Genomic DNA, 14,092 nt, shown 5'->3' with positions numbered 1-14,092 from the left:
CCGCGCGAAGCCGCGGGCAAAAGCTAGTATTCTATACATCTCCCTGTATACAAAATAAACTATGAACGACCGTATCTCAGAAAATGCAGTGTTAGCAGAACCCTGTCTTTAAGCGAAATGCTTTTATTTACCGTAAAGCTCGTGTGAAATTTCAAATGTGAAATTTCAAAATAATTACCTTAGTAAAATGTTAATAAGAGTCCAGTTGTTGTACCATCAGCCAAATAAGTGGTCTATCAATTTTTAAACAAGTTCCTATCAAATTAATATGTCCCTAAAGTCGAACTTTCAAGTTGACAGACACGTTTATTGGCATTACTGTTTTGTGACATGCAAACGATTATCAACTTTAGGGTGGTAGACCACATATTTGGCTGATGGTACCTATGAATAGAATCATAGACCGGCCGCAGAATTGAGAAAAATATTGCTTATTTTCTTTAATAAACCTTATGTTATTTACCTACCTACTTACCTACTACTACTAGGAACGAAAATTAAATCTCGGGTATTAACTGATTGATTATTTAATTAATTTTGGAGTCATGTCCACATTATTGCGAACAATGACGCTATCAATCGCTCAATCCGTCCGATCCCTTATTATTAATGACAAGATTTACTTCGAGTACGTATAACTCGGCTAAACTATGAACAGAGGGCCTACTCCGAAGTTTGAAATTCGAAGTTCGTATCGTACCGTCTCTCTCGCTCTCTTATTAAATAGTATAAGTGTCAGAGGGCCCGAACGACATGAATTTCGATTTTAGAATTTCGTAGTAGCCCTGCAGTGGCGAGTATCTCAACCTCAACAGTAAGGTACCGTCAAGAGTTCAGTTTGAAGAGTACGATCTATGTTTTAATTTTTTGCTAGTATTACAGGCCACATCCGCTATTACGAGTATGTAATCAGTGGTGGGTACAAAACAGCAATCTTAGGTAAACATAAACAGTAACACGTAACGTAAAGCACGGGTGAACGGACGAGATAAAGGACTTTCGCTTCAGAAAGCGACGCAGATTGATCTGTCAGGCAGGTACGTGCTCGCGACGTCAGTTGTTAGCTCCTACAAGTAACTTATTCTCATTAGAATGAAAGAGAGAAAATATTTCTCGATTCGACACATTAACCCTTTCCAATCCAAGCATAGTGCATATAGCGACCACATAAATATGCACAAATATTCGACCTTACTAATTTCACAATAATATTACGGTACAAAATCACTTGACGTTGTTAAAAATATTATGTGTTTTTCAATAATAATAATAATAATAATTAAATTCATTTATTCAAGTAACATTACGACTCATTTTTTAAACAATTTAGCTTAACCTATGTTAGTAAAAATACAATAAATAAAATAAATTAAAAAAAATAAAAAAAAACAAAACTGTGATTAAATTTGTTGCTAGCGTATCTAAATTCACCAGGCTGAAAGGGTGAGAGTGCCGTTAGACTTAAGTCGCGCAAAGTCCTGCGTATTTGTAAATCTATGCTTAGGAAACATTTTTTTCTTTTAAATATATATATACATATAATTATATTTTGTCTGCAGTTGAAAATCAGGGCTGCGGTTCCGTACCTCAGCATTGCTGAACTGCCAGCCCTTTCAATTATCTAATTTTAGTACAGATAAATTAAGCAATGCTTGTAACCTACTGTTTATATGCGAATAGGTAAACATTTCTTTCTTTCTTTCAATCTGTCATCTTCCGTATGAATTTTTAGTTAGTCTATTTAAGTATATGTTTTTTATCCTTACGCCCTCGACATGCTTCGAGGCCCTTTATCTAATCATCATTCATGCTAATTATTTCTATTTTGTTGCTGTGTATCTCTCTATTTAGATTTGGTGTCTATATATGTGTATTGTATGTTGAAGAATCCTATTCCGGAGGTCCAGGCTATTATTAAAATTAGGTCTCATCCTCATCAGCCGGAAGACGTCCACTGCTGAACAAAGGCCTCCCCCTTAAACGCCACAATGAACAACAACTTACCACTTGCATCCACCGCTTCCTCTCACGACACGATTCGTCAACCCACCTAGTGGGAGGCCTGCCAACGCTTCGTCTTCCGGTTCGTGATTGCCATTAGAAGACTTTTCTTCCCCAACGGTTATGTTCATCGAGATTTGGGTCTGAGTTGCCTCAAAAACTTACTTTTTAAATCAGCTATTTATCTAAATTAATGGTAACGAAGAAGTAAGGTAATGTAGTATAGACATAGCATCGTATCAAAATAATAAATTTCCTAACCGTAACAACTTCAATTTTCTGATGATTCTGATAAAGATTTATTTACCATCCAGCAGTATAGTTTGAGATCGAGATGATTATCACTTTACGGTATAAGAAATAGACGAACTACCGTTGTTAAGTATAGCCACAATATAACGTAGTCGGTTACCTCGGTGCAGTAGCGTGTAAATGAGTTGTTAACTGAAGTTTGTTTTGTGGCTGTACAGAATTATGCAAAACTAAGCCGATTACATGATTTTATTTTGAAATTGAATTATTTTGAGATACTGGGCTGAAGTCAAGTGGAGTAATTTCTACAATTTTGTTATTATTGTACCCTAGTGCCGATTCGGGTAAAAAGCACAACTAGAGTAAAACAACATTTTTATTTAGATTTTCGTGATTTTCAGTCATAGTTTATTATTATATCTATAAATTTGCTTAATAACTCAACTCTATTTCACCCTCGCTCAATTTCTACTCCACTTAATTTTAGCAATAAACAGTCGCGTTTAATTCCCAGATTTCTTAATAACTAACTTTACCCGCCGCTTCACGCTCTCTTCGGGCGAACTTATAGTTGAAATCTTAAGATTTTACCAAATTCCCATGGGGATTCCCCGAAATTACATCGTGGTTCTCATTAACGTTGCGTTAAAAACAATCACGCAAAATTTTATGACCCTAAGCCCAGCGTTTGTTATTTCGAGGTTTTGTCCCTATCCCGTGGGAATATTGGAATAAATGAGAGCTTACGTGTTATTCCAAACGTCCAGCTATCTACATTTCAAATTGTATCTCTATCCATTCAACCGTTTTAGCGTGAAGGAATAAAAAAATTACACACACACATACTGACGAACGTTCGCATTTATAATTTTTATTAGTAGGACTAGTAAGTAAGACTAGAGTAAAACACGTGAACAGCCAACAAGCAGTAAAAACATAGACATGGTACACTTATCTATTTACGTTCTGCAATTAATTTTAACGATTCACAAAAACTATTCAGCTCACGCAACACGGAAGGATGCAACGTGTTAAATAACGCATTGTTGCTCTGCTGTTATGTGAACTGGTTTACAGTTTACTACCATTTACTTACGCTCGAGTTGACGCCATGTTTACTTTGGTTGAGATAACAACGAGTTACTTAGATGTGTGTAGAAAAATATAGCCTTGTTTGTAGTATTAGAGTACACTCACCTCATCTGCACGTCACTGTTTTACTTAAGCACGTCACTTAAGGGTGCGCCGAGCTTTTATCGCATTTATTGCATTCATTTAATCCCTTGCTTTATCATTACTAGTAAAGCTTTACTTTTGAAACTCATAATGTAATATTTGAGGATTTACTATTCAAATCGTACACTGTAGAAACACGATTACTTGTAGTTCGTTCGATAGGAAATAATCCCAAAGTCGTCTCAAAAACAAAACAAAATAAACCCTTTGTACGGCGTAAATATTGCGCGGTAGGTCATGAATGATAAGAAAAACTGGATTTTTGTTTTTTTCGGTGTTTTGTTAATAATACGAAGAAAGCACCTAAAAACGCGCGCGTTCTAACCAACCTATCTTGAGTCGCCGCGCTTCGCAATTATGTATCTCATTTCCCCCCCATCCCTCATATCCATATTGATTTGCATTAAAACCTCGGTGCCCCCTTATGGCAACATATGGCGAAAAATGTATTTCCCAAAAAAGTCATCTAACGCCGCATACAGCAGCATTCTGCGTTATGATCAAGTAAGGAGATGGTGGTGTACCAAGACAGGCCTTGCACAGAGATCTAATACCACCAATAGAAGAAATCCATCGATTGTAAAACCTTTGCTACTGCGGTAACACTACATTCCATAGCCGGCGCGTTCACTCAAGGAAATTAATTAACAACAATCGCCTTTATTAAAATAAATACGCAATACCGCGTAGCTCTTTAATTCCGTTGCGCCCGTTTCATTACTGATCCAGGTCACTGGAGCAATGGACAAAAATGTCACTTGTTTAAATACCAACTGATCGAATTAACATACAGACTTGTAGGAATAAGTTCAATGAAAGTAGGCGCATGCGTAATGCGGGTGCGATTTCATTAGGTGCAAACTGTATTTTATTATATGCTTCAATATTTTAGCAATAGAAAACACTAACAATAAGTAATCTTGACCTGTTTTTTTATTGAGAAAGGCTTTTTAAAATTTAATTAAGTACTGGTACATATGGAAAATTATCAATATGAGGACTGTCACAACGACACTTTTTAGCACGGCATGGCAAAATACAATATTTTCTGGTATTGTAATATATATATTTTTTTACCTACGAATCTATTCAAAAGTCAAAGTCAAAATATCTTTATTAAATTTAGGCTATAACAAGCAAATATGATGTTTGCGAATATGATGTTGCGAATATGATGTTTGCGAATATCATATTTGCGAATATGATGTTTTGCGAATATCATGTTTTGCGAATATGATGTTTGCGAATATCATGTTTTGCGAATATGATGTTTTGCGAATATGATGTTTTGCGAATATGATGTTTTGCGAATATCATATTTGCGAATATGATGTTTGCGAATATCATGTTTTGCGAATATATGTTTGCGAATATCATGTTTGCGAATATGAGTTTTGCGAATATGATGTTTTGCGACTATCATGTTCAGCGACGGAAGGGCACCGACTTCAAACAGATCAGTAGAAAGTTATTTTCGTCGTTTTGTTTTACAGTCTGTTAAATTTATTTTACAATTGTTTTTGGTAATACTTAAATACTTACTTATTTGGTGTTGTTTGTAATGGGAGCAAAATATAAAAAATTAAGTTGGTTATAATTTCATAAGATATATACTCAGCGGCACAAAATTTATATATATAGTATAGTTTCAACTTACCTACAGACCAGACGGAGGTTTCAAACTTATATACCCAGTGCCATCCACGAAGACGCGTGATTTTCTCAAAATTAGACATTAATGCCATTGTAATAAGAACCACGGCACGGGTCATCGTGAATGACTCTACCTATAACACTACAATGCGGGAGGGGTCAAAAAGAACAGACAAACAATTTACAATTCCGATCATAAGCCCATGTTCATATTTGTCACAGAATCAATACACTTCTTCATTCCCATCACGGACGTGGTTCCATTGAACTCCTACAACATTCTACTCACGTTCCTAAGTCTCTACGGAAGTGGCCCTAACTGTAAAGTGCGCTTTTCCAAAATAGACCTTGGTTAAATGGAATTGGGTCTAGAATCTAGGCCGGGTGACGGAACGAAAGAGTTAAGCCCATTATATGTATAGGTACCTGCTGCAAGTCAAAATCGACCAAGTTGCATTACATTGCGAGACCGTAAAGCCAACGAGTTTCTAGTAGTCAGTCGAGCGCCGCAATGTAACATGCACAATTTTTCTTACAGGTTTAAACTGGGAACTCGCGATAAGTGGCGCGGGAGCGTTGTCGCTGTACATTGCGTGTCTTGTCACTTAGCCTCTGTGCGGCTACTGACCCGGCCGCGTAATGGACAGAAAAAACGCGCGTAGTTCCGGATCGTGAGGTGATTATGTGTCCTTCGTGATCTTTGTGGAATAATTTGCTTTTAATGCGTATGCGCGTATGGGTCAAAGTTCCAAAAACAATGAAAAAGTTATTGTTAAAATTTTAATTTCTGATAAGTACAAGCTTTTTTGCTACTTTTTGTCGACTGCAATTACATTGTCATCCAACCTACATTATATATACCAAATTTGGATCAAAACGAATTCCCAAGATATAAAGCTAACAAACACGAAAACTTGTCAAAAGCAACATCGACACGGGGGACTTTCAAGAAAGGATTTAAGTATCTTTATATCACTCTGGTTGCGATTATAAATATGAATAGTCCTGTCCGTAGTACTGGTTCTTACGGAATCGCAATTGCTTACCATTTACCGTCGGTAACTCACATATAGATAAAAATAAAATAAATAAATCTCTCTTGTTCTGAGAGGAGGCCTGTGCCCAGCAGTGGGATATATATAGGCTGAGATGAGATGATGAGATGAAATAAATAAATATCACGGGACAATTCACACCAATTAACCTAGTCCCAAAGTAAGCTTAGCAAAGCTTGGGTTATGGGTACTAAGCAACGGATAAATATAATTATATAGATAGATACATACTTAAATACATATTAAACACCCAAGACCCGAGAACAAACATTCGTATTTTTCATACAAATATCTGCCCTGACGCGGGAATCGAACCCGGGACCTCAAGCTCGATGCTCGTTTGTATACGCTATTAAAAATATAAGATTACTTTGCTCTTTATACTCTACATTTTCGCTCGAAATTTCACATGTTAAATGAATATGAAAACAAGTCGTAATATGTAGGTACTTCAATTTTTACAACCTAGACGTGTCAGTTGAATGCGTGCGAAACAGGTTAAAATAACATAGCTTTATTACTTTTACGCAATATGAATATGATTTAGCATTTACGTAGAGCGGATGCGGCCAACACAAAAAATCTAGACGTACAGTCACCTGTATAAATATCTGACACATAATATCTGACACGTCCCAGGCCCTGGAAATAGAGTCGTAAGAGATATTTTATGCACGCTTTTTTGTGTCAAATATTGATGCTAGTGGTAGTGACTACCTACTAGGTAACTTATAGGTAATACTTAATTTATGAATGCGAAAGTTTAGTAGTACCTATATTTGTGTGTGTGTGTGTGTGTGTGTGTGTGTGTGTGTGTGTGTGTGTGTGTGTGTGTGTGTGTGTATGTGTGAGTATGTTTGTTACTCCTTCACGCTCAAACGGCTCGAGGGATTTGAATGAAATTTGATAATTAGCACAGCATTTGAATTAGCATTATTATTATTAGCATTTGATATTTACCACGAGCTTTGCGGTGAAGGAAAACATCGTGAGGAAACCTGCACAAACCTGCGAAGCAATTCAATGGTGCGTGTGAAGTTCCCAATCCGCAATGGGCCCGCGTGGGAACTATGGCCCAAGCCCTCTTGTTCTGAGAGGAGGCCTGTGCCCAGCAGTGGGACGTATATAGGCTGGGATGGTTGATAATTAGATAGCTGAAGCTGAACGTCGATAATTCTCGTCTACTTTTTATCCCGATATTTCCGCGGAATCGAGATAAAATCACGGATCTATGAAATTTGACAAAGTTTTTGTTGCAACTTTAAAAAAACTACGACGTAATTATGGGACGCCCACGGGAATTTAGTAAAATCCCGGAATTTCAATTCAACTGCCGGATATAATATAGTTTTTATCCCTGAAAATTGCATAGTTCCCGCGGGATAGCGATAAACGAAGTCTACGCGGGAGGAGTCGCGGGCAACAGCTAAATAGTATATATTTTAGTCATTTTGAGCCTGAATAATCTACGAGCTTCACAATTTTTTTATCTATATACTTCTTCAATAATCCCCCCCCCCAATCCCCATCCTCAATAGACCGCCTATTGCTTACCTTGAATTTTCTTCTGTGTAGGTACCTGTTTTCTGTATCGCTTACTATTTCTGGTGTACAATAAAGAGGCATTGTATTGTATAATCCACTGTGATACCAAAACCTATAATTTGCTTACAAAATGCACGTTCTGCAATGCAATATAATCTACAGATAAGCAAAAATGGCGAAGTAAGCTATAGGAAAAAAAACCAAAGCTTTCGTCAAAATTCTTATGACAGCGGCAGTGGAACGGAATTCGTTGTTTTTAATTTAATTTTAAATGTGGTTTTTGTTTGTATGTAAAGTATTTGTACCTATATGTATGTTTGTATGGTTCGGCATAGTTGAAGTATGCGTCATAGTAAGAGGTTCATTGTTTTGTACAATGTACAGCCACTAACTCTCTTAGGGTTACTTACTATATATATCTCCACAATGTCTCTTATTTTCCTCTCTTCTCCTATTTATGTTTTTACTGTGTTTTTGTTGTGATGTAGTGTGTTTTTCTTGTCAATAAATGTTGTGAGTTTGAGTTTGATGTATACTTGTATAAAAGATTAACGTGACAGACTGACTGACAGACAACGCATACCACCCCATACCACCGGAGTTAGAAACTTGAAAAGACAATGTCAAAAACCCAACTGATCGAAACAGCGGGGCTAATACAAAATTCGAAAATCGAAGTTCGTGTCGTTCCGTCCCTCTGACGCTTATACTATTTAATACGAGAGTGAGAGGGAGGGTACGATACGAACTTCGATTTTAATTTCGGAGTAGGCCCTCAAGTCGCCTATGAATATCCGAGCGAGACCTTATATGTTATTGTCAAACACAATCGAAATCACAATCTGGCTACATGAAATTCTTAAAAAAATAAAATGGCGGATTTTTGGGCGCCAAATTGTGATTAAACATAATTATCTTATTAGTCTAAAAATCGCCATTCAATATCGATATATGTATTAAAACAACAGTTAAATTCTTCATTGCGTAAACTGTTACACAAAGAATGCCCGGAAGAAATTACTTTTGGCAATAAGGCCGCATGCTGAGTATTACGTATTTTAATTAAATAAAAGCTGAGGTTGCGAAGAGAAGCCAATAACAAATCTCTCTCCAGGCAGGTGTTATTGCCTGGGGAACGAAGTACGAAGGAAGACGTTGTATATGTCGGCGGCCGATCGTAAAATCCGCCAGATCACGAAATTCCTAGGCATATCATGAAATGGCGCCATTTCATGAATGGCTAAGGGACATCTGCCATATCGTTCCAAACTCACCGTTAAACGGTTTGCCACGTTACTACGTATAGGCAAATCATGAAATTTCTAAGCATATCACGAAACGCCGCTATTTCATGATTTAGGAAGATTATGATATATGATTATATCGGTTCTGGCACTTCGCCGGCCGCTGCCGCGGCACGCTCGCTTCGCTCGCTCAGCTCGTGTGTTGTGGTTACAATTCATACTATACCTACACTCCTGGCTTCGCTCGTCGTACCTAAATTTTTCGTGGTATACCTAAAATCGAAGTTCATATTACTAGAGTCAGGACTGTACGATACGAACTTCGATTTTCGAATTTTGTGGTAGCCCCCTGTATTGGCGGGTAGCCATTATTTTATTCAGTTGTTTTTTTAGCGCCTTTCTTTTACCGAGCTGTGGAGTATTTGGACACAAAATAATTTAATTTCTTTCCTCGCAATGTGATGTAAATCATTGTGTGTATTGCGGACCGTAAGGGGATTACAAACACGAGTCATTAAAAGCCCTCCGTCTCCGGCGTCGCGCTTCTAATAGACTCTCGTTACTTATCCCTTTCTTACGCCCCTTAATGCACAATGTACTATTAAGTTTGTATTAATATTGTGTTGCCCTTGAGACAAGTTTTACCGGCTGCGCCCGTTGAAGTCTAATGAACGAACTCATTCGGGAACAAATATTTGAACAGATGTTTCTTGCCACTTTGCCTCAGTTAGTATTGTTTGCTCTGTCTTAACTACATTTAGCCATATAGCCTCACTTTGTTTACTACCATAACACAGTTTTTACAACTTATTACATTTTCATAATAAATGATGCAGCTTTAAGAACAACATTAATGAATGAACTACAAATTTACGCACTGCACATGTACGACAGGTATGTCTATGCGACATATATGTGTAAATCAGAACCCGCTTTCCTCCACTTCCGCATAAATCTACACATGCTAAATAGAGCTATCATAAACACCATGCAAAACTTATAATACGTTTCGAACTCTACGAATTCTATTCTCTAAGTTCTACTGGGCACACAACCGTTCCCAAACTAAACTAATATCGTTCTAACTATACAGATATATGGTGTCATTGATATGGACCTCCGTAAAAATCTAATTAATAATTAATTAGGTAATTTTTTGTGATCATTTTTATTTTAGTTAAACCTGTTTTACTCATAAAATGATAGTGATGAGATGAGCCTACTGTGGGGTTTGTTGAAATTTGGGGATCCGGTCATTTCAACTAATAATTTCCGAAAATCTAGACCTAATATCGTCCTGATATAAAAAACTATTTTTAATATTATAAACAAAATATTTGATTGTGTTTATTTGTTTGTATGAATAAACTCAAAACTACTGAACCGATTTTAAAAAAATGTATATCAGCGTCATAAATAAGTGATCACTTTTGTACCTTGTCACTTTAACGTCATGTTTGAAAAGCCTTACGAAATTGTTTAACGACTGAAAGTGACAAGGTACAGAAATGATCACTTATTTATGACGTTTACTGTACTATGAGCGAGTAACCTATAGGTAAGTTATACTCCCGGGAATTTGTGAACTTCCCACGGGATACAAAGATACGATCAATACGAGTATAGTACCGAACGGTCGACTAAATACTCGTAGTCCGCATTGCCGATCATGAAAATGACTAGAAAAATTGTTGTACTTCTTTCAGTTGCTTACCTTGCTTAATAAGTAAGTTTAACTGACTTTTCCGGGAAACTATGCCAAATGTGAATAAATATATTTTTTACGACATTTTGTGACACGTTATACGTAGGTAAATCAATTAAATATTAAAGATACAACCGTTAACCATTTTCCTTAACAAAATCAGCCTTAACATAAATAACTTTCAAACTCGAAGGTTATTTCTACTTTTATCGCTTATTTTCCTTCTAAGAAACGCCGCCACATACAAGTCATGTGTGTATCCTTTTGTAAGGTAAACGAACGAAGCTTTAAAAAAAGTTTTGGTTAAAAAACCACAAAAAAGCAAAAGTCTACGTCCCGCTGCGCCCTACCAACCGGTCACAAAAAACATTTCGCAATATCATAACTAATTTATTCGCAATCACAAACCTTCAGTAACTCACGTACACTATAAAGAACCTTTATAAAAAACACACCACTTAAAAAAACTTTCAAATGTCACTGGCCGTTTATAAAAATTATGTTAAAAACCACAAACACAATTCGGTATTTCGATTTTGTTTTTATTTGACGTTTGAAAGTGGAACGCGCGTTCGAGTCGGCGCGCCGCGCGTTACTGGCTTGTGATTGGTGTTTAAGCGCGGGAATGCACATGTCAAAGTGACGTTTGTGAAACGGGTTTGTATGTAAATTTTGTGGCGTAATATTTAGTTTTAATAGCTAAAGCTGACTTGAAGCAAGTAAGCTACTGGGGCATCTAGTTATTAAGTTTGTTTTAGTATTTGTGATAAATACTGCGCAGCGACCGGCCCTCTTCGAAGGGACCAGTCTGAAAACCAGCGCTGGGTTACATAAGCCGAATATACTAAGATTAGGATCTATTGCCCTTACTATGCGCATTGTTCTAATTTCCTAAGTATTCTTTGTAATATCAAGGTTAAGTTTGTGGCAATAAAGATGTTTATTGTTTATGAGATTTTGAGTAGAGTTCGAAACGTTAGACCATGTTAAGGAGTTATAACCATACAAAATAACCTGTCGAGAAAAGGTGGTTCCGCTGTGACACAAAAATTTGCCATAATAAGTTTGTAGCTATGGTTAATTGTCTACTAAGCTGTGAAGCTTTTAAACACGAGCCTACTTTTTTCTCAAAGAGACAGCAACACTAACCCGTAATTCCACTTGTTATGGGAGTCCACGGGCGGCGCGGCAGTGGTTAATAGATAGGTAGATAAAAAACTTGAGTTTAGTTTGTTTATTCATTCAATACATTAGTACATTAATCGACAAACATGACATAGGTACTAGGTACTTAACAATTAAATAGAAACAAACACTACACGTTTTGTACGTACATAATTGAATGCATGGTTACGGCACAGCTGCGAAAAAATGCCGACTCACATTGCTGACCATCAGCAGATCCTCAAAATACAAACACTGGAACAAAGAACCTCCTCCTTTTTTGAAGTCGGTTAAATGGAAAGAAATAGAAATAGGTACACATACTTAAATGACATAAAAAGTTGACTTGGAGTCGAAAAATCTATAAATGGACACCACTGATATGCAAGCGCAGCGCAGGACGTCCACCAACGAGACGGATGGATGACCCGAACCGAACCGAAGTGGCGTGGATTAAGTCGATTCCAGGGTACTTAGGCAATTGGTAGTTTGAGCCGCAACAGCGTGCCACCAGACCTGCCTATCCTGCTTCCTACTCAATGCATGCCATAGCCTACGACTGATATGATGATGATGATGACATAATAAGTTTTTGGTAAAAATGGCATTTTTAATATATGCTTTTTTTACTGACTGTAGATTTTGTTGACTATACTTGTATTGTCCCCAAACTACAATTGCATACCAAATTTCAAGTCGATGCCATTAACCGTTGAAGAGTTCCGTCCTGTGGAGACGATCCTGGCCGGACTACCAGCATGTCACTACCAGATTATTGTATTGTCACGCAATTTACATAAGTATATCTTTCAAGTCAATCCAACTACTGGAAGTTGGTCGAATTTAACTTGGAAGATTTGATTACAGACAGACAGACAACGGGACAGCTGAAACTAAATAAAATAAAGGCTTCTAAAAAGCAGCCGCTTAAGGTATCCAAACCACAGTCTTACAACCAAGCCACGAAACAGAGTAACTCAACATGAATAATAAAGCAGTCGGCATCAACTTCCGAACTACTTGATACAATATGGAAAGTGTTGACCTCTGCGTCTACCTACTACCTATGTATCGCTCAGTGGCTCACCGTAACAACTCCATTAACGCTTCTATGATGGGCACACACCAGAGATTTAACTAGATCTACTTATCTTATACAATGCGGAGGTCCATATCAATGAACTAAAATAATTTCTTTGCTCACCCGTCACCTTATGATAGCTAAGTTCATGCTATTAATTATTTGTTTATTAATTGTTTTGTTTATTGTATCATAAGGTCGCGGATGAGTCAAGAAATTCTTTTAGTTCATAGATCTTTTCCCTCGACCTTGCCTACCACTATCACCATCAGCTTTTGCAAACTATAGGGTTTATTGTGAGCAATGAGTATGCGTCGACAGTAGACTGAATATTGTAGCGGTGTTATCTAGTCATCAAATAGAGAAACGTTACTTCCTGTAACGCGCTATCGAAATTTCTCAACTTTCATACCCAGCCAGGGAGCGAAACTTTAATGCCGGTGACAGCCGTATGACGTCAAGCTTCATACAAAGTGTTTTTTATCTAGATTATAGATAATCACTAACAACTTATTCGCCTCTATAGTTTACGGATATTTTGTGACACTTCAGATGGCCAGTACTTATAAATGTCACTATTTTAATATGTTGTGTATATGTTATAAAACACCCTACATATGTCAATTTGCGTCATAATGATCATTCATCAAAGTTTCGCACAAGTTTCGCATATCCGGGTGACACTCTATCCCGGCCCGGATAATACCGGGATGGAAATACCGACCCTGTTTTTCGTATACACGCCCATAGAAGCTCACGTCTAAACAGGAAAGAGTGTCACCCGCATACCCTGCATACCTATCTACTTGTCACTCCCTTGGTTGCTAGGTTACGAAAATATCCACCCCATACTACCGGTAGGCAGGATATATTGTGTGCCCTAGCTGACCACATTGCCAGCTAACGGTATACACCGGAAGTCATGTCTCTAAAAGTAAAACCAACCCATTTTGAGTTCACGTAGTACCAATTATATTAAACAGCTACAGGATGTAAGTACTTAGGAATGTTAAAGGAGGACTAAGGTATAGCGAGTCTAAATAGCCATTGATTCGCAGACAAAGACGCGGACAAAAGCTAGTTAGCTATAAAGCTCAAATTAATGCATTAGCGTACCTCTGTCTTTCCTTTCTATGTACGGTCAAGGACTTTAATT

General features: G+C 37.3%; 1 protein-coding gene across 2 annotated transcripts in view; it reads right to left on the bottom strand.

Moving 5' to 3' along the window:
• The window catches only part of Rcd6 (Reduction in Cnn dots 6), a 60,108-nt gene extending 48,835 nt beyond the window's left edge, over positions 1-11,273 (bottom strand). Inside the window, exon 1 of one of the 2 annotated variants that reach the window (XM_074104793.1) lies at positions 11,100-11,273. The gene's annotated coding sequence lies outside the window, so the exon portion shown is untranslated. The remainder of the gene's footprint in view (positions 1-11,099) is intronic. The other variant, XM_074104794.1, reaches the window with a different exon arrangement.
• Between the last annotated feature and the right edge of the window lie 2,819 nt (positions 11,274-14,092).

The sequence above is a fragment of the Choristoneura fumiferana genome, chromosome 22, assembly GCF_025370935.1.
Source record: "Choristoneura fumiferana chromosome 22, NRCan_CFum_1, whole genome shotgun sequence".
In the NCBI taxonomy this organism is placed as follows: domain Eukaryota; kingdom Metazoa; phylum Arthropoda; class Insecta; order Lepidoptera; family Tortricidae; genus Choristoneura; species Choristoneura fumiferana.
The sequence above is the reverse complement of the archived record's forward strand: the minus strand, read 5'-3'. Positions and strand labels throughout refer to the sequence as shown.